The sequence below is a fragment of the Sciurus vulgaris genome (assembly GCF_902686455.1).
Source record: "Sciurus vulgaris genome assembly, contig: HiC_scaffold_570_arrow_ctg1, whole genome shotgun sequence".
In the NCBI taxonomy this organism is placed as follows: domain Eukaryota; kingdom Metazoa; phylum Chordata; class Mammalia; order Rodentia; family Sciuridae; genus Sciurus; species Sciurus vulgaris.
In genome coordinates, this window is record NW_027632454.1 from 5,003,423 (window position 1) to 5,029,840 (window position 26,418).

The 26,418-nt window shown below is 37.0% G+C and overlaps 1 pseudogene across 1 annotated transcript; it reads left to right on the top strand.

The window, feature by feature from the left end:
- The first annotated feature begins 570 nt into the window (after positions 1 to 570).
- LOC306652774 (flavin-containing monooxygenase 5-like) lies at positions 571 to 25,916 on the top strand (annotated as a pseudogene). The gene is made up of 8 exons: positions 571 to 776; positions 3,163 to 3,325; positions 4,583 to 4,721; positions 5,950 to 6,149; positions 15,839 to 16,186; positions 23,093 to 23,150; positions 25,349 to 25,691; positions 25,910 to 25,916. The product of its transcript is annotated as a flavin-containing monooxygenase 5-like (transcript).
- Positions 25,917 to 26,418: the final 502 nt, after the last annotated feature.

Consider the following 26,418-nt stretch of genomic DNA (forward strand, 5'->3'; position numbering starts at 1 on the left):
CTACGCAGTGGTAGAAACTGTAGGCAGGTGGGACATGGTTGAAAAACAGATCACAGGCTCAGGAGGGTTATCTTTGGGGACTCTACCTTGTCCTGGGCCTCTTCCCCCAATCCCTGCTTTCTGGCTACCATGAGCTGAGAAGATTTCCTCTGCCATACCCTTCCACCATGATTTTCTGCTTTGCCTGAAGTCAAAAGCAGTGGAGCTGAGTCCTCTGAATCCATGTATCAAAAGAATTCTTTCTCATTGGGTTGCAGCTACAAAAGCTAACTTCTTACATGGCTGCTAGGCTCCACCAAAGTAAGTCTTCTAAGACACCTTAGAAGCTGCAAGGCTACTTATTACTTAGTATTGAAAGTCATTCAGTGACATTTCAACTGTATACTATTGGTCAAAAGCAAGTCATAAAGATACTGAGATTCAAGGGGAAGAAACTACACAGAGGCACAAGTACTGGGAGATGTATGGAGGTGGTGTATGTGTGCATTTGTTTGAATTGGCATTTATTTCAGGAAATTTTTAACTGTTCACTGGCTATTTGTAAATCATGAAATTAGTTCTCAAGTTGCTATGAATACTTCTAATTTACTGCAGGAAAATCCTGAAGGAGGGAGACTCAGTATTTAAAATTGGCGATCATCAATTCTTCTAAGGAGATGATGTTCTTCAGTTACTACAGCATCCCAGATCTTAACTTCATGCACAATTCCTAGGTCCTCGAGTATTTCAGAATGTACGCAAAAGACTTCAAACTTTTAAAGTTTATCCAGTTTAAGGTAGGCAGTTTTGTGGGTGTCTTTGTGTTTGAAGTTCTTCATCAAGTAAATGAATAATATGGCTTCATTTACCAGTGCTTATGTGTAAATATTAGCTTGATATGCTCAAGTACAAAGACACCACTCTTTGTTCTCTCTCTAAAATACCCCTGGGAATCATATTTTGGCTGCAGGTACAGAAAGATACCTGCCACCAGTATTTTCATTGTCTTCATTTCACACTCTGCTTATAATAAAGGAGATGAGAGGAATGAATAGGTATGGGAATTTTAAATCTTTCTGGTTCCACAACTTTTCCACTATTGCTTTATTCTTTTATACTTTCTGAGACACTTTTAAGTATATTATTTTATGTGATCACCAAAATCACCTGGTGAAGTACTTAGTGACTGGAAAGTTATTGAGGAAGCAAAGAAGTTAAATCTGGTGGAGAGAGTATAACACTAAATTAGGAAACAAACCCCTGAATTCTGGCCCTTGTTTTTACCACTGATTAACTTGTGACCTGAGATGAGTTAGTTTCTCAACTTGAATTTATCATAATTTTCTTTTTATGTAAAAGAAGATGATTGTACTGTATGACTTTTGGTTCCTTTCTTCTGTAAGGCCCCCAAAAAGGAAACCCCAACTCTGTCCCATGGATGGATGGCAACCCCAATCAACCGCAGGAGGCGTCACTTGATGCAAACCGCAAGAGGTGTTTATTCCAGCGCGCTGGGACCCAACTCCAGGAGTCGAGTCCCTAGCAGAAAATCTTGTAGGTTCATAAAGGCAGAAACCACACATCGGGAGGGGTCACACACGAAAGGGGGAAAAGGGGGAACAAAGCTGCCAGGAAATTTCAAAGGGGGTCTGGGTTTGCTGACAACATGTTTCACAATGTTTTACAACAGGCTGTAGATTCTGGTCAATAGTTTCTGGTAATCCTACTGTTTGAGCACTATCTGGCTATCAGGCTCAATTTACTCTTTTACTCTCTGTTTGGGAACAGAGAACAGCTTTAAGGGCTTTGTTCCCATTACTGGGAGGGAAACCTTAGGGAGTTGAGATAAAACAGACAGCTTAAAAAAATGTCCATTCTTTCACTTCTCTAAAGTCTGCTGTGATTTTTCCATAATTTATAATCATGACCATAAACAGATATATCACCTGGATTAAAGCCCAAACCTTCCACCTTTTTCTGTTTAGCAATAATAATAAAATGGTATTATCTGGTGACAATTTCCAAAGCCAGTCATTTACAGCACAGTGGTGCATCTCTGACCTGTTTAAGTGACAGTTTTTGAACAAGTTTGTTACTGTACTAAGCAGTGATGATGCAAAAACAAAAAAAAAATAAGTAACTTAAGTAACTGTGCTTAAAAACAGAAAAATAAAGAAAATTATTATTATACATATAAGTAATAAACCAAGTGATAAGTGCTATTGAGATCTATACATTGCAGCTCAGAAGAGGGATATTTAACCCATCAGGGAAGAGGAATCAAGTTCCAGGAAAGATTTTTAGAGAAGATAATGTACAGGCTGAGTCTTGAATAAAAGAAGTCTACAAAATGAAGAAGGAATAAAAGGATGATCCAAGTGGAAGCACCAGCTTGTGTAAAAACACATGACTGAACTATAAATAATACAGGATGGTTAAGTCTTTGTTTCTCTATTATTCAACCAAGACATTAAACCCAAGGCCCTAGAAGCCCATTGGAGTGCATTCTTGATGTTTCCTTCGGCTGGCAGAGTAACCCATATTTATTTCTTTTTTTTGAAAAACTAAAAAATTATACCATCATTTTCCTACCTCATAGCCTCTTTCTCTATAATTACTTGGAAAGTGAGCATATGTAAAAGGCATAGAGAGATTCCTGTAAAGAAATAAGAGCCACTGAAATATTTTCCTGCTCTAACATAAAAGGGAGCCTCATAGTCACATGTTTGAGGTTAGTCAAAGAGAACAGGATTTTAGTGTCAGAAGACATCAGAGAACTTGGGGATGTCTGGGGTTAGTGAAGGAATAGGTGTTTAGTGCACAGAGTGTCACAGAAGTACAGGAGAAATTCAGGATTTATTCAGGTGCTACAATGTCTTAAGGCAGAGACTAAACATTCTCGCAAATCCTACTTTTCTAGAGACACAGGAGAGTACATTAGTCTGTCAACTCCATTTTACTTTATCTGCCTTATAGAAGTCTTCTCATTTGGACCACAACCTCAAACAAAACTGTTCTTTATGGAGTATGAAAATGAAATATTCTTGCAAGGACCCTAATAATGTGATGGTACCTGCAGTATCAACATTTTATGTAACATTTTGCAGGATAAGTCATGTCTGGGAAGATATACATTTTACTGGTTATGGTTACAGTCCCCTGTGTATGTTACTTTGCTTTCAGACCACTGTGTACAGTGTGAAGAAGAGGCCTGATTTCTCTACTTCAGGCCAATGGGAGGTGGTCACTGAGTGTGATGGGAAAAAGGAGGTTAATGTCTTTGATGGAGTCATGCTTTGCACTGGCCATCACACTAATGCTCACTTACCCCTGGAAAGCTCTGCAGGTGAGTGAAATTCCAGAAAGGAGGTTGACCCTCAAGCCATGCCTTTGACACTGAGGAATAGAAGGTTGTGGTCTGAGTGATTTTTACTTTGGGGTGAAATAAAGCTTACCCTGATTGTGCATGTTCCCTTGAAAGTGGGATAATTTGTTTTATTGCCATTTGGGCAATGGTAATTTTTAGAGTTTAGAGGTCTGTGAACAATCATGCCACCATGTAATGCCATTTCAGTCAAGGCTGGAAAGCATGAAGAATGATGATCCCATAAGATTATAATGTGGACTGAAAAATTCCCATTGGCTGAGTAGTATCATAGCCATTATAATATCATGGTGATATTGATGTATAAACCCATCTGCACTGAAGTTGTATAAAATTATAGCTTACACAATTATGTATGTGGTACATAATAAAAATAAACCACCATGTTACTCGTTTATGTATTTACTGTACTACATTTAGCGTAGAGTATACTGTTTCTACTTATAGAAACATTTACTGTAAAGCAGACTGCCATGTTACACCAAGTAGCCTCATATGTCTCAAGTTTATTGTAGGTGGGTCTTGATTGCATCAGGAGGCGAATTGAGTGAATGGCCTAAACAATCTATGCTTGTGTAAGTACTTGTCATGTTTTCACAATAATGAAACCAACTTACAGCAAATTTTTGGGAATGTATGTATTTCTGACAAGTAGAACATGATTAAATTTAGTTTCACAATGACCTTGGTCTTCTTAAGGATCAAAAAGGAAGACTGTGGATCTCTTACATAGCATTGGTTCAGATGTGGAATTTTTCAGTGATCTAGGAAACAAACAAGTGTTGAGTTTCTAAGGGTTAAATTAAAGCTTGAATAATTTAGTTTCAGTGTGGGGCCTGAACTTTCTTTTTCTAAAAAATGCACTTTATGTATATCCTAGAGTATACAGAAACATATATACTCTAATTGAAATGGGAGTGTGTATCTAAAGGAATGAAAAGACAGGAGAATGACAGTTTTCTGAGGCAATTTGGATTTGTGAGTCTGCAAATACAAAACAAAAAGTACTTATTACTTATAATAAAGGAATCACAAGTTACTATTCTGGAACTATGGAAGAAAAAATAAGCAAAAGTATTCAGAATGACAAGAATAGCTTAGTAAAGGGAGATTATGGATATTATTTTCTTCAACTTTAAATTCTACAAAAGAATGATTTTACAAATGATATCCATCATATAAACTATCATCCAAAAATTATTTTATGTTCTCTTACAGGAAATTAGAAGTTCAAAGGACAGTACGTCTATAGTCAAGACTATAAAAACCCAGAGGCATTTGCTGGAAAAAGAGTCTTTATAATTGTTGGGAATTCTGGAGAAATCTGGCTGTACAGATGAGCTACACAGCCAAGTACATTTGAGTCAATGATTTACTTTGCTTCACAGTCAAGCACGTTTGAGTCAATGATTTACTTTGTTTCATTCTATCTTCAGTCTTATCAAGAAGGTAGGCCCAACAGCATATGGATAGCTGCACATTGGCCATCAGTACCAGTGGCAAATATGGGGCTTGGTTTCATTGCCTCAATTGGCATCATGATTGATGCTAATGGAGAGGCATGATTACTAGTTAGAGTGTCACTATTCAGTTGGCTTTATGCTAAGGAATATGTTCACTGCTTCAGACTGCACTCAGAATCCCAGTTAAGGCTGGGGCTGTAGCGCAGTGGCAAGGCCTGGCATTTGTGAGGCACTGGGTTTCATCCTTAGCACCACAGAAAAAAAATAAAACAAAGGCATACTGTCCATCTACAATTACAAAAATTTTTTTTTAAAAATCCTAGTTAGCCTCTCCCTGGCTTTGATGAAGACCAGGTATTTGCTGGAAGAGGTTGTGTAAATGCAATATTGAGAGTGTGAATTGTCCATTGGCCAGAAGAAATGCCATGTTCTCATATAAAGGAAGGCACATTTTGGTAATTAAATATTTTACTTAACAGGATGGTGGGTGAGTTTCCTTTTTGCCACTCAAATGGAAAAAAAAAGAAGCAATCTAATCTTTCCAAAAATATATGGATATCAGTACTTACCCACTGTGCCACTTCCCCAGCCTTTTTTATATTTTATTTTGAGACAGGGTCTCACTGAGTTGATTAGGGCCTTGCTAAATTGCTGAGGCTGGCTTTGAACTCATGATCCCCCAGCCTCAACCTCTGGAGACACTGGGATTATAAGCATGCACCACTGAGCCCAGCCTATTCCACAATTTTTAATGAGTCCTTTAGGTGATAAGAGCTAGTGAAGTTCAGAGGATGGAGAGAGAATTCTCAGCCTGAAAGGTCAGTGGTGTTCTCACAGGGGAAGACAACTTGATCTGGATCTTAAAAATGAATGGGCTGAGGACAATTTAAAAGAGGAGAACTTTTCAAGCACATTAACTTTAAACAGAAACATAGTGGTGGATCACAGTGAGATATATTCTTGCACGGTGTTTGGGAAGGAAAAGGAAGAAAAATTTTTTAAAAGATTGTACAGAACTAAAATGCCACACTAGTGAGTTTGAATGTAATCTTGAATAAAGTGGGAGTGCTTTCAGATTATGAGCCAGTATGATAAAAGTAAACAATATTTTCCATGCCTTAGGTATTCCTCAGTACCAGGAGTGGGGTTTGGATCCTGAATCCTGTAGGGGACAATGGATAACCCTTTTGATGTGGTACACTTTTCTGAATTTAAACATCTTATATCAAAGATATGTGGCCAAGCTTTAACAAATACATTTTTGGAAAATGTATGAGTCAAAGATTTGATTATGAAATGTTTGGCCTGAAGCCTAAACACAGGTATGTTCTCAGGATGGGAATGGAGTTGATAATGGCTAAGATACAAGATCAAAGACTGTTCACACAGGGTAAGAGTGCTTTCTCTATCCATACATTGAGAAAATCCAGAGAATTTGAAATTCAATTTTTACCTTATCAACCATAGAAGGAAAAGATCTGCTAGTCTAAAGGATTTCTGTAATTTATTCTCATTGGCATTAACCATTTTCTTATTCTTTCAGGTATCAATTCTTTGTATATTGTGCCCAACAACAACAAAAGGTAGTACAGGGCAGTGCATCATTCATTCAGTCAACAAATATGGGGCACCTGTTGTGAGCAAGGCATTATATTGGGCATGAAATACAGAGAGAAAAGACATGATAATACAAATAATACCTTACCTTTTTTGAACAGTTTTTAAAGACAAACACAGTGATGAGTTTTATGTATTATCTCATTTAACCCTTACAAATGGCCCAGGGGGTCCATACCTTTTTTGTGTCCATTGTACAGAATTAAAAAATTGAAACTAAGAGAAACTAAGTAATCTGCAGAAGAAAAACATGAGTAACAAATGGAAGACTTCAGAAGGGATCTTACCTTAAAAATATAAATGAGAATACAGACAACAGGATATGACAAAGAAATGCATAGGTTGCAGAGTATAAAGAATGAGGTTCTCATACAGCCAGAAGGACCATACTGAAATCATTTCTGTATACTGACTTTAAATGATTTTTTTCTAATTTCTCATTTTTGAAAATCTTCAGATCTACAGAAAAGCAGTTCAATACTAAACACATTGAACATTCATATATCTTTTACCTAGATTCACCTATCAAATATGGCCATATTTGCTTTTTCTGTTTTCCCTTTTAGAAGATAGGAAGATCCAAACAATATGTAGTATACATTCATACTTAAGTTCATTTTTTTGAAAGTAAGTCAAAATCATTAATATATACCTAAGAAAAAGGGCACTCTGTTATATACCATAATACAATTATCACATTTGGGAAATTTAACATTGATAAAATACATTATTTACAATGTTGGCATATTTAAATTTTCACGGATGTCCCAAAAATATTCTTTTCTTTTTTCTTTGGGTACTAGGGATTGAACCCAGAGTCACTTTACCACTGAGTTATATTCCCAGCCCTATGTATTTTTTGAGATAGGGTCTCACTAAGTTGCTTAGGTCCTTGCTAAATTGCCTCAGCAATTTGAAATTAATTGGTGAGATGATACTTGGATGCTGTTTCCCAACAACCTTTTCATTGAGTTATTTAAGTATGAATATCTTTTGTAGTTGCAAAAAAAATTGAGGTGTTATGGAATAATAAGAGGTAGGTAAATAGTGTTAGCATGTAGCATTCTAATTATAATATCATAGAATAGCAAAAGGAGCATTATAGCCTGAGACCTGCACATAGTCTGATATATCTAGACTATATGGCAAAGGTAGAAGAGTAGTTGAATATATCTCTAGGTAAGAAACTTTTTGTATGCTCTGCTAAATAAAAAGTTTGGGGGTTGGGTATTTAGCTCAGTGGCAGAGCACTTGCCTAGAATTTAAGCAAGTGAGTGATATAATAATAAATCTGTAATAAAACTATTGTAGAATGAGCACAGCTCCTGAACGGATAATATTCTTTCTAGCTTTTTATTTTCTTTTCTAAATTGAGTATCCTAAAATCATGTTTACTTGCCTTTCTATTCTAAGGCAAATGGTATAGAAGGCAGATAGGAAGGGAGGCCTAAAGACAACTGTAGTAGTTCAGGGGAGATAGGGAGGAAAAAAAAAAAACTATTCTGGGTAATCTTCCTTTTTAAGGGATAAAGAGCATAGACTTGGTAAGCAGATATGAGACAGTTTTGTGACTTGACCATCTATGTAAATGGTGGTACTGCTAGTGAAAGGGAATAGGTTTAGAGAGAAAAATGAAATCATGAGGTTGGATTCAGAAAATAATCTCCCAAAAGGTAAGAATCAAAGCAAATTAAATTCAACAAATCAAGGATAGTTGTAAACCATATAATATTTCTGAGGCTAGGCCAGGAAGATAATGGAATAAGGACTGTCACAGCATACTGACTTAAAATTCAGAAATTAAGACTGTTTTAAAACTGAATTAAGGGCCCTGCTGCCAGCTCTGGCCCACCCGCAGGTTGCTTCAGTGACCAGCACAGGGCGCCAGGGACTCCCCCAAGCAGCCCAGCCCCCTCCGGCGGGAAGCACCTCTCTAGGCTAGCTTCCCGGGGCAGACCGCCCAGTGAGAGCCTCCTGACGCAGAGCCAACCACGGGTACCCAAGCCAGTGGAGACATCCGATACACGAGCAGCTTCTGGGACCAGGGCTGGGCAGCCAGAGACCTCTCCAGGCAGCATTGTCCCCCTCCAGTTGCAGGCTTTTTCCATAGGGCGATCTAAGATGGTGGACTAGAGGATGACTGCATCTCCAGTTGCCCCAGAACCCAGGATTCAAGAAGGGGAGGCATTGAAAGTCTCAGACAAAGATAGAACCACGGGGTGAGTCTCCCCCACCCAGTGAAGCTCAGCTGGGTGGCAGGCCCAGATTTGAGTGGCTTATTAGAGTGGGACAGGGCAGATAGTGTCTCCCCCAGGCAGCTCGGTGCAGTCTGACAGTGGGCTCTGCCCACAGGGACAGATCCTCCAGCCTCTTGGAACAGGCCCCCCAGTGAGAGCCCTTCTGCACAGAAGCAGCACGGCCAGCTCCGGCCCGCCCCGCTACCAGCTTCGGCCCACCCACAGGTTGTTTCAGAGACCAGCACAGGGCACCAGGGACTCCCTCAAGCAGCCCAGCCCCCTCCGGTGGGAAGCGCCTCTCTAGGCTAGCTTCCCGGGGCAGATCGCCCAGTGAGAGCCTCTCGAAGCAGAGCCAGCCACAAGTCCCCAAGCCAGCGGAGATATTCAACACGCAAGCAGCTTCTGGGATCAGGGCTGGGCAGCCAGAGACCTCTCCAGGCAGCATTGTCCCCCTCCAGCTGCAGGCTTTTTCCACGGGGCGATCCAAGATGGCAGACTAGAGGGTGACTGCATCTCCAGTCGTTCCAGAACTCAGGATTCAAGAAGGGGAGGCATTGAGAGACTCAGACTAAGATAGAACCACGGGGTGAGTCTCCCCCACCTAATGAAGCTCAGCTGGGTGGCAGGCCCAGATTTGAGTGGCTTATTAGAGTGGGACAGGGCAGATAGCATCTCCGCCAGGCAGCTCTGTGCACTCTGGCGGTGGGCTCCGCCCAGAGGGACAGATCCTCCAGCCTCTCGGAACAGGCCCCCCAGTGAGAGCCCTTCTGCAGAGAAGCAGTGCGGCCAGCTCCGGCCCACTCCGGCTGGCTCCGGCCAGCCCCGCTGCCAGCTCCAGCCCACCCGCACATTGCTTCAGTGACCAGCACAGGGCGCCACGGACTCCCCCAAGCAGCCCAGCCCCCCTCCAGCAGGAAGCGCCTCTCTAGGCTAGCTTCTCGGGGCAAATCACCCAGTGAGAGCCTGTCTACACAGAGCCAGCAACAAGTCCCCAAGCCAGTGGAGACCTCTGACCTACAACCAGCCTCTGGAACCAGGGCTGTGCAACAAGAGACCTCTCCAGGTCTCTCTCCCTGGAACCAGTAGCGGGCTAGGGGCAGCGTTCTTCAGAACCACTGCATTATCAAATTAATCCAAGACTTCTGGCTATTGAAGGCTGGTAGATGATACACTGGAAATCTACAGGGTCACTATAAGCCAATAGAGGAAATCTACAATATCACAGGGTCCCATTGACATCTGACCAATATGAGAAAACAAGGGAAGAAAATGTCCGAAACAAACCTAGATACTATATCAATAAAACCCAATGAGAGCACAGCAGAAGAAATGTCCGAAAGGGAGTTCACAATGTACATAATTAAAACAATCAGGGAAGCAAACGAGGAGATGAAAGAACAAATGCAGGCATTAAATGAATGCACTAATCAACAGTTAAAAGAGCAAATAAGGGAAGCAAAAGAGCATTTCAATAAAGAGTTAGAGATACTGAAAAAAAAAAAAAAACGGAAATCCTTGAAATGAAGGAAACAATAAACCAAGTTAAAAACGCCATAGAAAGCATAAAAAAATAGGATAGATCACCTGGAAGACAGAACCTCAAATATTGAAGAAAAATATTTAATCTTGAAAACAAGGTTGACCAAACAGAGAAGATGGTAAGAAATCATGAACAGAATCTACAAGAATTATGGGATATCATGAATAGGCCAAATTTAAGAATAGTTGGGAATGATGAAGGCTTAGAGAAACAAACCAAAGGAATGAACAATCCATTCAATGAAATAATATCAGAAAATTTTCCAAATCTGAAGAATGAAATGGAAAACAAAGTACAAGAGGCTTATAGGACTCGAAATATGCAAAATTACAACAGACCTACACCAAGGCACATTATTATGAAAATACCTAACATTCAAAATAAAGACAGAATTTTAAAGGCCGCGAGAGAAAAGAATCAGATTACATTCAGGGGGAAACCAATAAGAATATCAGCAGACTTTTCAGTCCAGACCCTAAAAGCTAGAAGGGCCTGGAACAACATTTACCAAGCCCTGAAAGAAAATGGATGCCAACCAAGAATTTTATACCCAGCAAAACTTACTTTCAGATTTGACGATGAGATAAAATCCTTCCACGATAAACAAAAGCTAAAGGAATTTACTAAAAGAAAGCTGGCATTACAGAACATTCTCAGCAAAATATTCCATGAGGAAGAGATGAAAAACAACGATGTAAATCAGCAACGGGAGGAACTAGCCTAAAGGAATAGCCAAATAAATGAGAAACCAAATCATGTCAAAAAACAAAAATGAGTCCAATGACTAGGAATACAAATCATATCACAATAATAACTGTGAATGTTAATGGCCGGAACTCATCAATCAAAAGACATAGACTGGCAGATTGGATTAAAAAGAAAAATCCAACAATATGCTGCCTGCAAGAGACTCATCTCATAGAAAGAGATACCCATAGACTAAAGGTGAAAGGATGGGAAAAAACATACCATGCACACAGACACAGCAAAAAAGCTGGAGTATCCATCCTCATTTCAGATAATGTGCAATTTAAGCCAAAACTAGTCAGAAGGGATAAAGAAGGACATTACACACTGCTTAAGGGAAGCATAAATCAGCAAGACATAACAATCATAAATATCTATGCCCTGAACATTGGCTCATCCATGTACGTCAAACAAATCCTTCTCAATTCCAGAAATCAAATAGACCACAACACAATAATTCTAGGTGATTTTAACACACCTCGCTCACCACTGGATAGATCGTCCAAACAAAATAAAGAATAAAGAATAAAGAAACCATAGATCTCAACAACACAATCAACAATTTAGACTTAACCGACTTATATAGAATATACCATCCAACAAAGAACAAATACACTTTCTTCTCAGCAGCACATGGATCCTTCTCTAAAATAGACCATGTTTTATGCCACAAAGCTACTGTTAGCAAATACAAGAAGATAGAGATACTACCTTGTACTCTAACAGATCATTATGGACTGAAATTAGAAATAAATGACAGAAAAAAAACCAGAAACTTCTCCAATACTTGGAGATTAAATAATACACTATTATACGAAGAATGGATAACAGAAGACATCAGGAGGGAAATTAAAAGATTCTTAGAAGTAAATGAGAACAAAGACACATCATATCAAAATCTCTGGGACACTATGAAAGCAGTACTGAGAGGAAGATTTATTTCATGGGACGCATTCAACAAAAGAAGTAGAAATCAACAAATAAACGACTTAACACTACAGCTCAAAGCCCTAGAAAAAGAAGAGCAGACCAACACCAAAAGTAGTAGAAGACAGAAAATAGTTAAAATCAGAGCCGAAATCAACGAAATTGAAACAAAAGAAACAATCGGAAAAATTAACAAAATAAATAGTTGGTTCTTTGAAAAAATAAACAAAATTGATAAACCCTTAGCCAGGCTAACAAAGAGAAAAAGGGAGAAAACTCAAATTACTAAAATTCGGAATGAACAAGGAAATATCACAACAGACACGAGTGAAATACGAAACATAATTAGAAGCTATTTTGAAAATCTATACTCCAACAAAACAGAAAACCTTGAAGACATCAACAAGTTTCTAGAGACATATGAATTACCTAAACTGAAGGAGGAAGACAGACACAACTTAAATAAATCAATTTCAAGCAATGAAATAGAAGAGGTCATCAAAAGGCTATCAACAAAGAAATGTCCGGGTCAGATGGGTTCTCAGCTGAGTTCTACAAAATCTTTAAAGAAGAGCTCATTCCAATACTTCTCAAAGTATTCCATAAAATAGAAGAGGAAGGAACCCTCCCAAACTCATTCTATGAAGCCAATATCACCCTGATACCTAAAGAAGACAGAGATACATCGAGGAAAGAAAATTTCAGACCAATATCCTTAATGAGCATCGACGCAAAAATTCTCAACAAAATTTTAGCAAATCGCATACAAAAATATATTAAAAAGATAGTGCATCACGATCAAGTGGATTTTATCCCAGGGATCCTAGTTTGGTTCAACATCTGGAATCAGTAAATGTCATTCACCATATCAACAGACTAAAGTTAAGAATCACATGATTATTTCAATGGATGCAGAAAAAGCATTCGATAAAATACAGCATCCCTTCATGCTCAAAACACTAGAAAAAATTGGGGTAGTGGGATCATTCCTTAACATTGTGAAGGCCATCTATACTAAGCCCATGGCCAATATCATTCTAAATGGTGAAAAACTGAAAGCATTGCCCCTAAAAACTGGAACAAGTTAGGGATGCCCTCTTTCACCACTTCTATTCCACATTGTTCTTGAGACTCTAGCTAGAGCAATTAGACAGACCAAAGAAATTAAAGGGATACGAATTAGAAAAGAGAAACTCAAAATATCCCTGTTCGCCGATGACATGATTATATATTTAGAGGAACCTGGAAATTCCACCAGAAAACTCTTAGAACTCATATGTGAATTCAGTAACGTAGCAGGTTACAAGATCAATGCTCATAAATCCAATGCATTTTTATACATAAGTGATGAATCCTCAGAAAGAGAAATAAGGAAAACTACCCCATTCACAATAGCATCAAAAAAATAAAAAAATAAAATACTTGGGAATCAATCTCACAAAAGAGGTGAAAGACCTCTACAATGAGAACTACAGAACACTAAAGAAAGAAATTAAAGAAAACCTTAGAAGATGGAAAGATCTCCCATTTTTATGGATAGGAATAATTAATATTGTCAAAATGGCCATACTACCAAAAGTGCTATATAGATTCAATGCAATCCCAATTAAAATCCCAATGATGTACCTTACAGAAATAGAGCAAGCAATTATGAAATTCATCTGAAAGAATAAGAAACCCAGAATAGGTAAAGCAATCCTCAGTAGAAAGAGCGAAGCAGGGGGTATCGCAATACCAGATCTTCAACTCTACTACAAAGCAATAGTAACAAAAACGGCATGGTGTTGGTACCAAAATAGACAGGTAGATCAATGGTACAGAATAGAGGACACGGACACAAACCCATAAATACTATTTTCTCATACTAGACAAAGGGGCCAAAAGTATGCAATGGAGAAAAGATAGCCTCTTCAACAAATGGTGCTGGGAAAACTGGAAAACCATATGCAACAGAATGAAATTAAACTCTTATCTCTCACCCTGCAGAAAACTCAACTCACAATGGATCAAGGACCTCGGAATCAGACCAGAGACCCTGCATCTTATAGAAGAAAAAGTAGGCCCAAACCTTCAACTTGTTGACTTAGGAGCAGTCTTCCTTAACAGAACTCCCATAGCCCAAGAAATAAAAGCAAGAATCAACAACTGGGATAGATTCAAACTAAAAAGCTTTCTCTCAGCAAGGGAAACTATCAGTAATGTGAAGAGAGAGCCTACAGAGTGGGAGAATATCTTTGCCAATCATACTTCAGATAGAGCGCTAATATCCCGAATCTATTAAGAACTCAAAAAACTCTACACCAAGAATACAAATAATCCAATCAACAAATGGGCTAAGGAAATGAACAGACACTTTGCAGAAGAAGATGTACAAGCAATCAACAGATATATGAAAAAATGTTCAACATCTCTAGTAATAAGAGAAATGCAAATCAAAACTACCCTAAGATCTCATCTCACCCCAATTAGAATGGCGATTATCAAGAACATAAGCAACAATACGTGTTGGCGAGGATGTGGGGAAAAAGGTACACTCATACATTGCTGGTGGGGTTGCAAACTAGTGCAGCCACTCTGGAAAGCAGTATGGAGATTCCTCAGAAAGCTTGGAATGGAACCACCATTTGACCCAGCTATCCCACTCCTTGGCCTATACCCAAAGGACTTAAAATCAGCATACTACAGAGATACAGCCACATCAATGTTCATAGCTGCTCAATTCACTATAGCCAGATTGTGGAACCAACCCAGATGCCCTTCAGGTGATGAATGGATAAAGAAACTGTAGCATATATACACAATGGAATATTACTCCACCATGAAGAATGACAAAATTATGGCATTTGCAGGCAAATGGATGAAATTGGAGGATATCATGCTAAGTGAGATAAGCCAATCTCACAAAACTAAAGGATGAATGATCTCGCTGATAAGCGAATGAGGACATTCGGGGGGGGTAGGAGGGGTTAGTGTTATGGTTAGGTTAGGTTTAGGGTTAGGGTAAGGAGGGTGGTAAGAATGAGGAAGAAAGGAATGTATAGAGGGAAAAGAGGAGTGGGAGGGGAGGGGGGAAGGGAAAAAATAATAAAATGAATCAAACAACATTGCCCTATGTAAATTTATGATTTTTAATTAAAATTAATAAAAAACTGAATTAAGACTTTTTTTTAAAAGACCCAAGATACTGGAAACCTGGCTTACGTATTTTGATACCCTCATTCCATGCTGTCTCTAGAAAACACTACTTAATAGGTCCAAAGTATCCCAACAGAGTTTATAGAAAGCTATTTTAATAGAAATTCTAAAATACTAGGCTGAATACCATTGGTCAAGTCACTTCACTTCTCTTGACATTGGTTTCCACATCTATACAACCTAGATAATGACACCTATCCTATCTCCTTCATAGAGTTTGTGTGACTGTCAAGATAATGCATGGAAGTGTAATTTAAATTCTAAATTGCTATATGAATGTAATTTATTTCACAGTTTGGGAAATAAAATTCTAAATCTACCTCTTGGGCCTTTGGAATTAGAAATGGAACTGAACAGAATATTAACAGAGAAGTTCTGCCAGACTTAATTATATGTGGACAGAAGCTATTAGCGTATGGCCTTATGATACCACAGAGTGTTAGTATTACTTAAGAAACCACATATGCATTCCTCAAATAAGACTCTTCTTCCTTCACTTTTCCAGTACTTTCCCTTTCGGTGACTTTTATGGTTCAACTTTTGCCCTGAAACACTGATGTACAGTAGAACTTGTATAAAGTAGAACTTTTTCAAATTTCATCGGTAGACTGAGTGGAAACCACTGACATTATTTAACCACCTCCACCAAAGCAAGAATTTACTTACATGATTTATTTCTCTCTTTCCCTTCTTTCCCTCTCTCTTGGTCACTCTCATTTCTCCTCTTCATCTTTATTGGCACTCATAGAGCTCTGAGCCAGCATCCAACAATAAATGATGATCTGCCAAATATATAATTTCTGGCTTGGTAAAAGTGAAAGGAAATGTGAAGGAATTCACAGACAGCTGCCATATTTGAGGATGGCTCCAGAGAGGATGACATTGATGCTGTTATCTTTGCCACAGTCTGTAGGTTTGCCTTTGCTTTTCTTGAAGTTTCCATCAAAGTGGTCAAAAACAAGATATTCCCATATCAAAAGGTCTTCCTCCAACCTAGAAAAGTCAATTCTTGCTATTATTGGCTTGATTCAACCCTGAGGAGACATTATGTCCATTGCAGAGCTCCAAGGATGCTGGGCCACTCAAGTATTTAAAGGTAAGTGACTGTACAAATTGACTACTTAATTACTTGTTTATGTTTAATTGTGTTTATGTACTTCCTTTTAAATAGCAGTATGTATGACTGAAATCTTGAGGGTTGCATAATATCTGGCATAAAGTTATTACTAGAACATTTATTTTTAAGTGACTCTAAAGTAGTAATTGATAACCATAAACTTATATTAGAATCACCTGGGATATTTTCCAAACTTAGAGATGCTTTGAACTCATCCCTGGTGATGCTTATTCAGGACATCTGGGTGGGACAGGCATAAGTTTAAAAAAAAAAAATTGTTCCCCAGATGATTCCACTCATCTAAATTTTGGACAACTGGCATGTATTTGTGAAGTAAAAGAATGCCATCTTTCATTATAGAAAATATCAAATATAGAAATGGTGTGACTTAATTTCAGGCAGCAAGTTAACACCTGGTAGGAGACTAGTCCAGAATGTAGAATATTCAACTTTCAAATCCTCACACCCTCTTTACATACCTTCTTTCAGTTTTGGCTAGGAGTACTAGAAAAAAACTTTGAGGTTTGGGATAGTAGGCTCAAAGTAGGCTCAATATGAGTCAGCAGAGGATAAGGCTTCTAAAAGGCATGATTAAATCTAGCATCATCAAAAAATTATTATGTCCCAGAACACACAATTGTTCTCTAAACTGATCAGACTACCACCTGAAAACATTATAAAATTGAAACTGGAATTCAGTGAATAAGGAGAGAGATAAGAATGATTTAAGGAATGTGAAAACATATCATTTGAAATGCAGATGAATTTGCTGGAGAAGTTTAGGCAAAATAAGTTAAGATCTGGGGGAGATCTGAGAGTTCCCTTCAAATATTTGAAGGAATAACCTATTTAGTAGGGCAAAGAGTCAAACTAGAAACAAGGAGTGAAATCTTGAGGGTTGCATAATATCAGCTTAACATTAAAAATAAAAAAGACAAGATATTTTCCTTTTTATTACCTATAATGTTTTTTCTTAATTTGTTGTTTTTAGATATAAATGACAGTAAGGTGTATTTTGACATATATTACATACATGGAATGCAACCCATTCCAATTTGGATCCCATTCTTGTGGTTGAACATGATGTGGAGTTACACTGGTTTTGTATTCATATATAAGCAGAGGAATGTTATGTCTAATTCATTCCACTGTCTTTTCCATTCTCATCCCTCCTCTTTTCCCTTCATTCCCCTTTGTCTAATCCAGTGAACGTCCTTACTTTTCCTCCCTACCCTCCCCTGTTATGAGTTATCATCCACATATTAGAGTGTACTTTGAGCTTTTATTTCTTGGGGCTGGTTAATTTCTTTTTTAAAATATTTTTTTGGTGTATATGGACATAATACCTTTATATTATTCATTTTTATGTGGTGTTGAGGATCAAACGCAGTACCTCACACATGCTAACCAAGCACTCAAGCATTGAGCCACAACCCTAGTCCTGATTTATTTCACTTAGCATGAAATTCTTCAGTTCCATCCATTTACTAGCAAATGCCATAATTTCATTCTTTTTTATGGCTGAATAATATTCCATTGTGTATATATGCCACATTTTCTTTATCTGTTCATCTGTTGAAGGGCATCCAGGTTGGTTCCATAGCTTTTCTATTATGAATTCAGTGCTATAAACATTGATGTGGCTGTGTCACTGTAGTCTGCTGATTTTAAGTCCTTTGGGTATAAACCAAGGAGTGGGATAACTGGGTAAAATGGTGGTTCCATTTCAAGTTTTCTGAGGAATCTCCATACTGCTTTCTACAGTGGTTGCACAAGTTTTCAGTCCACCAGCAATATATGAGTGAACATTTTCCCCTACATCCTTGCAAACATTTACTGTTACTTGTATTCTTGATATATTTCTGACTGAGATGAACTCTCAGTATAGTTTTAATTTGCATTTCTCTAATTACTAGAGCCATCATGATAGAGATTTGGGCCTTCTTTTACTTCTAATAGGGGCAGGTTTTTAGTCTAATACCTAGATCAACAAGACCTTTTCTTGAGAAGCCTCTGAAATTGTGAGAAAAACCAAACATAATAGCAAAAGAATGTCACATGGCTAGATGGCCATTTGAACAGAGGTGAATGGAGGACAGTTAAGCCTCAGAATTGAGAGAAGCCAGATGACTTTGAAGTTTCTTTCTAAAGAACCTCTTTGATCCTATAATTATTATAATAAAATTTGTTATCATTACTAATATTTAATTAAAACTATTCAGTATTTTCATTGGAATTATAGCTTACTGTTTACTAGTGAGATCCTCATGATGTCAGTGAGAAAAAAACATAGTGCCATATAGTTAACAGGTAAAAACATCTTTCCAAATGTCTGACATTTCTTAATTCCTTACAGTTTATGCAGTAGATCATGTACTATTTAAGAGTACTGGACCACCAAATGCAAGTAACCCATGGTTGGCTTAATTCTAGTCATATTAAATGGACATTTTATTTAGATCAATAAGTAAGGGGAGAAAAATTTATAAACATAGGCCAAAGCATCTTAGTATGCTTGAAGCAAATGGGACTCTTATTCCATACCCATGTAACTTGTGAAGAGAAATTGGAAAAATGAGTATTTTGAAGAATCTGCATTATGGGTATGAGAGTAGGTGATCCAAAGGAAAAATGTACAAAAATTTCAGCTTCTTATGGTAGCAGAAGCCTAGCACACATTCTTCCAACTTTTGCAGAAAGGAAATCTTCTGAAGAAACCCTATGACTTTACCAAACTTCCAACAGGAACCCTGAGTTTTTTTTTCTAGCCATGACTTACCTATCTACCTACCAAATTCTTGTCTTTCTCATCCCTGAATTTTACCTTCACTAGTTCAACTTTCACCTAGTTTCTCCTAGTCTTTCAAGCCTGACAGCTCAGTTTGTCCTCTTCTTTGGTATGTATTCCCTCTACTAAATCCCATTTTTGTTCTTTCTTCATTCTCTGGAATTATTACCCTCTTGTCAAGGGAAATATTCCACCCTTTTCTATAACACTGAACCCATGTTCTTGCCATGAATGAAATCAAGTTTCTTTTTTCTTTGCTTGTTTTGCCAGTCTCACAAGGGTTCTTTTATTCAGCAACTTTCTTTCCTTGAAAACCATATCAAGTTATACCAATTCTCTGTATTATCAGAAGGTATAATGTCATAGGTTGACATTTAGGTTCCACCACAGATTGGTACCAATTGCATTTTCAGGTTCATTTTTTATTAGTCTTTACCACACATCAAGACTTCTAGAAGCACTGGATGACTTAATCACTAACCAACAATATAGCAGATATGCTTGTACCCAGAGATTTTGTTTCTGATGTTCTCGTCTTAGTATGCCCCCTTTACTTTCTGTTTATACAGGACAAACCTATGCATATTTCCTCCCTCCTTTATTAGTATATTGAAAGCTCTTTAAATAATCATGTTTATTTACCTTTCTATTCCAAGGTTAGACCAATGCCTAGCACATAGAAGATGTCTAATAAATGTCACTTCTAATGAATACAGTATGGCCTTCAAGCCAATGAAGTTCTGAATTCTGTCGTAGAAACTTCAGAAGATCTCAGGTTATCAAGTGCCTTGGCCAATTTCTCTTCATGTTAAAAGGCCGAACTGATCTGGAAGACCAGTATGACAGCCATATCTCTTTTCTCTTGTAACATTATACTAAAATGTGCAGGGCAAGTCAGGAATTCAGAAAGTCAGGATTACATAAATACAACATGCCTTACAACTGAGAGTAGACATTGAAAGACCCATTACCATAGAGGTTAATTTAATCTCTCTTCATTCCCACATTGTCTTGGGACCCTGGGAAAATAAACTTCAATTCCTCACTGTTCTTCAACAATATTGTTCAGCAAACATTTACTGATCTCTCAGTATATATGATCTCCTAGGTTCAGAAAAAACAGAAAAACAAAAAATTCCCTATTTTCAAGGAACTCAGAGTCATAGAAGGAAGATAAACAAGAAACAACATTTAATGTGTTCATTCACTTCACACATACTTACTGCATCCTAAGCAGATGGTCTAGTAACAATGTAGACAAAATACTATGGGAACAGTGGGTAATGAGTACCCAATTCTTCCATGGCTATATACAAAAAGAAAAAAAGAAAATTTTGATATATGAGTGGGAAAATCACCAATATTTATATAAAGTTAGGGGAAAATGACAGTGAATTGAGTTCTGAGTATTACAAGTAATTGAGAATGTGGGGAAATAATGTTATAGGAATTAAGGAAAATGAAGTCAGGGTTATTCATAGAGGTGATATCAAGAAAGTTCTTGGCTGCCATGCAAGAAGTATTTTTTTTTTTAAATGTATGCTGTAGAGAACCACTGAAAGATTTTAACTGGGAGAGGAGAACTCAAACCAGATTTGCAATTTAGAATACATGTTAGAGGGGGTAAAATGGGAATGTCCATCCAAGTAAGACCTGTTGAAGCCTTTAAACCAAAGTAATGGCAATGTAAATGCATAGGAGGTGACAAACTTGAATGAAACTTCATAGGAACTTTTAAAAGGATTTGGTGGCAGAATACATGTTGAGGATAAGAGAGAAAAAAAAAATTGCCCAGGTGCTGTGGCCATTATTGTAAACTAGGAATATAAAAAGGGGAGCAAGATTGGGAGGAAGATAAGAAATATGATGCAATATGTGTCTAAACAAGATAATACTGAAATTTAATGAATTCAAAGAGAACTGCATCATGGAATGTTGTAAATATCTTTGTCCATCAAATCTTAACAAATTTTTGTTATTGTTTATGAACTGACTCCCTGTCACCACCAAGAAATAGATCTCCACCCCTTCCTCCTCCATAAAGTTTCAAGCTAATAAATGCAAGTAAATGTTGCATTTTTTTACTTACTCTGACATGTATTCTAAATTGCAAATCTGATTTGAGTTCTCTTCCAGTCAAAATCCTTCAGTGGTTCTCTATAGCCTACATTAAATGCAAATTTCTTCCATGGCAGCCAAGAACTTTCTTGATATCACCTCTATGAATACCCTGTAAGAAGTAATTGGACATAAGCTCTCAAAATGTATTTCTTGAACATCCTAAAAGGCCTGTGATTAATTTCAAAGGAAATATTACCATTCTTCCTTATTGATTTATAATTAATAATTTCTGTAGCTAAAATGAGAAAAGACATCAAAAAACACAGTAAGCTCAGAGTATTGAATTTCTGACCTCTGTGTTTCAGGATGAGCATATCAGGATAGTTAATGCAGTGTGCCCAGAAAAGGGCAACTATAATTGCAGAGAACATGAAACCTGTTATATAGGTAACCTGTGCTTGAAAGCAAGATAATGAGATGGTTGAAGTAGTTATGACAGGTGCTTTTCACATATTTTAAGACCTGTCAGGTGTTAAAATTCAATTCTCTGTCTCCAGAAGGAAGAGATAGTTCCAATGATGCAAGTAGAATAGAAATAGATTAGGGGATCAGTACAAAAAATAATGTTCCAGCAACTACAGCAATCAATTTTATCATCTCCTTAGATGGCAGTGAGATCTCCAAGACCAGAGACTTTTAAGGAGGAACGAGATGATCACTTGATATTGTATTGTAGAAAGAAGGATTGGACTGAGTAAGACACATTCATGTACTGAAATTCTACATTCCAGAATTTTATAGAGTAACACTTTAGGATTGTGGCTTAAATTTTCTACATGGCATAGTGCCTACATATCTGGTCATAAGGCTCTATATCTTGGCAAAAGGCTAATTGTCTGTGCTATAGTTGTTTATATAAACTTAAATGTGATTCTGCCTTTGTCCAGCCATGTCCTTGGTGTTAGATCCTAGTACAGGAACTGTTTGTACATTAATGCTTAAATTTATTTGTCATGGTTGGGTATTATGAGTTACTCTTGGCCTTAGCCCCCACACAAACTTCTATCTAATAAAAGAGGAAAGAAGGTGAGGCTTATCTTCCATAGGACTTTAGCATAAAATGTGATTGAGAATTTATGTTTACTTCCTTTACTCTCCATTGTATAAAATACATTTGTTATTAAGATACCTGTGTAGGTGCATTTCTCCAGTCCCCTTCTTTTTTGAGATGTTGTTTTATTACATTGCTCAGACTGATTGAACCCCTGGACTCAAATTATCCTCCTACTTCATCTCCCAAGTGCTGGGATTGCAGGTGATGTCACCACATCCAACTTTCCTTTACCTTGTATCTCATTTTCCATGTGACTTTTAAGACCATTTGTCATTTCCATGATCCATATATCATTTACCAACTCAAAGACTAGGTATTTGTTGGAAAGCAGAGTACAGTAAACATGTTAAGACAGAGCAGAATAAAATAAGCTACACATATTGATACAGGTGAATATTCTTTATCCAAAATGCTTAGGACTACAGGTGTTTTGAACTTCATGTATTTTCAGAGTTTGAAATATTTGCATACATATAATGACCTATCTTGGAGATGGAAACCAAATCTAAAATTGAAATTAACTTATTTTTCAAATGTACCTTATAAACATACACATAAGGCAATTTTATTCAGTAGTTTTTTTTTTTTTATTCAATAGTTTTAATGTGCCTGTTTTTTGACTGTGAGCTATCACATGAGGTCAAGTGCTGAATTTTCTACTTGTGGCATCTTGTCAGCATTCAAAGAGTATTGAGGTTTGGAACATTTCAGATTACTGTTTTTCCAATTAGGCATGATCTACTTATTATATTTTGATGGTGGCCAGATTGGTTAATCAAGCAAACTATAATCTCTTTGAGCACATAAAATTATTTTATATTTCTTTGAATTTCTCATAACATAGTAATTGTTAATAGGATCATTGTTTTTACTGAGGTAAATTACACTCAAATTTTAAGTTTTTTTTTTTTTTTTTCTTTAGGGCTAAAGAAATTTTCCTCACAATGTGAAATGATGGCAGGTATAACTAAAATTCAAGAGTAAATGGCAACAAGATAAGAAATTCTCCCAGGATGATATATGGTAACATTTTCTACATATTTCTTAATATAAAAAAAATCTTACTACATTTCAGTTTCCTCTTGTTAATTTGAGAATTCTGATTAAAAAGGGAACAATATTGGTGACAACTGAATGGGGGAAATATCACTAAGTTTCAATGCGAATGAGAAAGGAGAGAAAACTCAAGGAAAGTGTATAAAGACTATGTTTAGGACTTAAAAGAAAAGTTAGATAGAAAAAAAATTCATGGAGAAAAAAGTTAGGTATGTTATTTTGGGAGGAATTACTTGAAGCAGTAATAGAGCTGCCAAAGGAAGGAAGAGTATGTTGAATTAATGATAATTTCAAATCTGTTAAGTACATTTACAAATCTGAACTGACTGCTTCGCTGGCTATCATCAGGTGAATAGCACATGCAGGTTAGACTGGCTTGGAGCATGAAAAGTCAATGTGACATTGTAAGGTAATAATATCAGCTGGCTGCTTTGTGCTTTGGTGATCACAGTGATTTGGAAGTCTGAACTTGAGTTCAATCCTAGGGTTGTTTCTATTCAGAAAAAGTGGAAATTGATTGTTGAAGTCCCCAAAATGGTGGTTTTCTGCAACTGACTATATTAGCATAACTCCCCTATCTTGGAGGAAGAGAAAGTAATTTTTTATTTAATCTTCTTATCCTTACCATGTGCTCTCCTATTTTCTTCTCCTCTTTCTTTGCCAAAACATCTAAAGTTTCTACATCCTATGCTCTCAACCTCTCCCCTTGTTCCCCAGAGTCTCTGCATTTTAAACTCACCTCCTTACTCCTGACACTGTTCCCTTGAAAGTCATCCATGACCAGGTTTCACTCTCTCACTACTTGGCATTTTTAAACATTTTCCTTTAGAGTGCTTTCTTTCCCTTCTTTTCTGGCACTAAAGTCTTTTATTTGGACTTCTCTGCTGTCCTTCCTTTGACTTATTCTTGTCCCACCTCCTTCTTACTATAAGCAGTCCCCAAGGATATAATTTGAACTTTATTAAGGGTTGACAGTTACATTCAACATTTCATGTACATGGAGCTTATTTAATCCTCATAACAATCCTGCAAGGCTGGAACTAGTGAATCCTTTTGTGAAAACTTCATGAAAACTCCAGCTCTTGACCTACTGCTATAAGACAAAGAAAAGCACGCATACAAACACCTGAGTTAATATCTCCAGAAAGCAAAGCTCTCAAATTCTCTCCTATTTAATCTCTTCAAACTCCACCCCATTTTGATAAAGTACTACTTGACCACCTATCAGTTCCTTCGGAATTCCATCTCAGAATTCTACCTAAAATTTATTTTCTAATCATTTTTTCCTGTTCTTGTTTTTGAATCCCTCAATCAGCTTAATTTGACTTTCCTCTTATTTCCTTTGTGTTCTGTTGTTCCTTATTTTTATTACAGAAAGTAGCAAGTGAAAGTCTCCTAGTCACACTTCTTCCATATATTTTACTGTTCACCACATTTTTCCACTAAAAATTCTCGCACTTGTTATAATCATTTCATCTGGTTTCATCTGGAGGGCCACTTACTTTTGTAGAATTAGTCCTCTCCCTCATCCTTTCAGGATTACAAGTTAACACTTTTCCTGGGAAGCCCTGATCTGTGGACACCCACCACCCCACCACCATTGCCCTCATAAAATAATTGAGAATCCCATGTTTGAGGATTTTTGTGGTGAGTTCCCTCTTTTTCATCAGGCTTGAATCTGGATTGCTGTCCATTCTTGTTTTCTACTAATTTAGGCATTGACCATAAATATTCTTTGACCCATTCCTGCTTTATTCTTTCACTTTGCTGCTGTTCCCTGATTTTTAATACTTTTCTTTGTTCTCATCTTATCTATATCTTTCACATCTTTCAAGGGCCTAGTATAACTCTCTCTCAAGTGCCCTTTTTTACATTTCTATTATCAGTCAAACCCACAATATTTAGCAAAACCCTTGAGTTCTGTTATGTGTATACATATCTTATTTTTAATAGTACATTTGTAAGATCTTTAAGGGTGGTGACAAATATCTTTTTTTCACTATTTACTACACCTAATGGTCCAATATAAAATCAATACCAGCACTCAGAAATCACTGATTGATTGATCATATAATTGATTGCCTTGTTGATAGGCCATGGCTTCTATCTTCTGTACTTTTAGATATGTGGAGAGCCAATATCATACCATTCAGAGAGACTACATTGATAGCATGGAAGGGATTACTGTTTTGGTGGGAGTCAAGCCTAATCTGTCTCTGGCTTCACTGACTCAAAGCTAGCATTTCAGTTATTTTTTGGACCCTGTACTCCACTCCAGTTTCATCTACATGTCCCTGGAAAGTGGAATGGGGTTTGAAAAACCATCTTAACCACATATCATTATATCCGGAAGCCTATGAAGATAGGAGTAATTGAAAAGAGTAATTTCAGAGCTTCAAAAAGACAATGAGCAGGTTTATGTTAGCTGTTATTTTCTTTGAGGTGATTCTGGTTTATTTTAAAATGTCCCATTGTCAATGCCCTTGCTTTCATTGGAAATCTCAATCTAGAGATGGCTTCCAAACCTCAACTTCAAATTTCCCAGAAAATACTTTAATTTCTCTTTCAGAAGTATTGATCCTCTTTCTGCTTTTTCCACAGTGAAATCCTGGGTTTTCATTTGTGTTGATTCATCCCCCCTTAATCTTGTAATCTGTCACATTTTTCTTCCAATTATTTCTAGACTGTGAGCTCAGGGACTTCTTTAGTCATTTTTATATTATGTCCTTAGGCATGTTGATTATCAAATATTATGGAGGGGACCCTAAATCAGCATCTCTAAAAAAATGGCTGACTCCATGTAATTTTTCTGATAGGATTTGATTTTCTATTAAAAGCTCAATTTTTATTTGTTTTTAATATTATAACTATTTGTTTTCTGAGAGATAAGATAAATAATGGTTTTAACAGAGTTGTCTATGATAAGACACTTTGTTTTACTTACTATTTACTAATGTACCTGATAACTGGTCATTTTTGCTCCTCTCCCTAAGCAACATGTCTTTATTTTATTAATAAAGAAATTACTTTCAACTTTCTAGGCTCATAGTTTGTTTTAATAATTTAGCATCAACCCATGGGTTCTACTTGGTTTAGACAATTGGGATTATTTAAAAGTAGTTGTCCTATCTTTTTTGATCTCTTAGTTCCTAGATTGAATCTAATCAGAGTTTTACTTTAGGAAATAAGTAG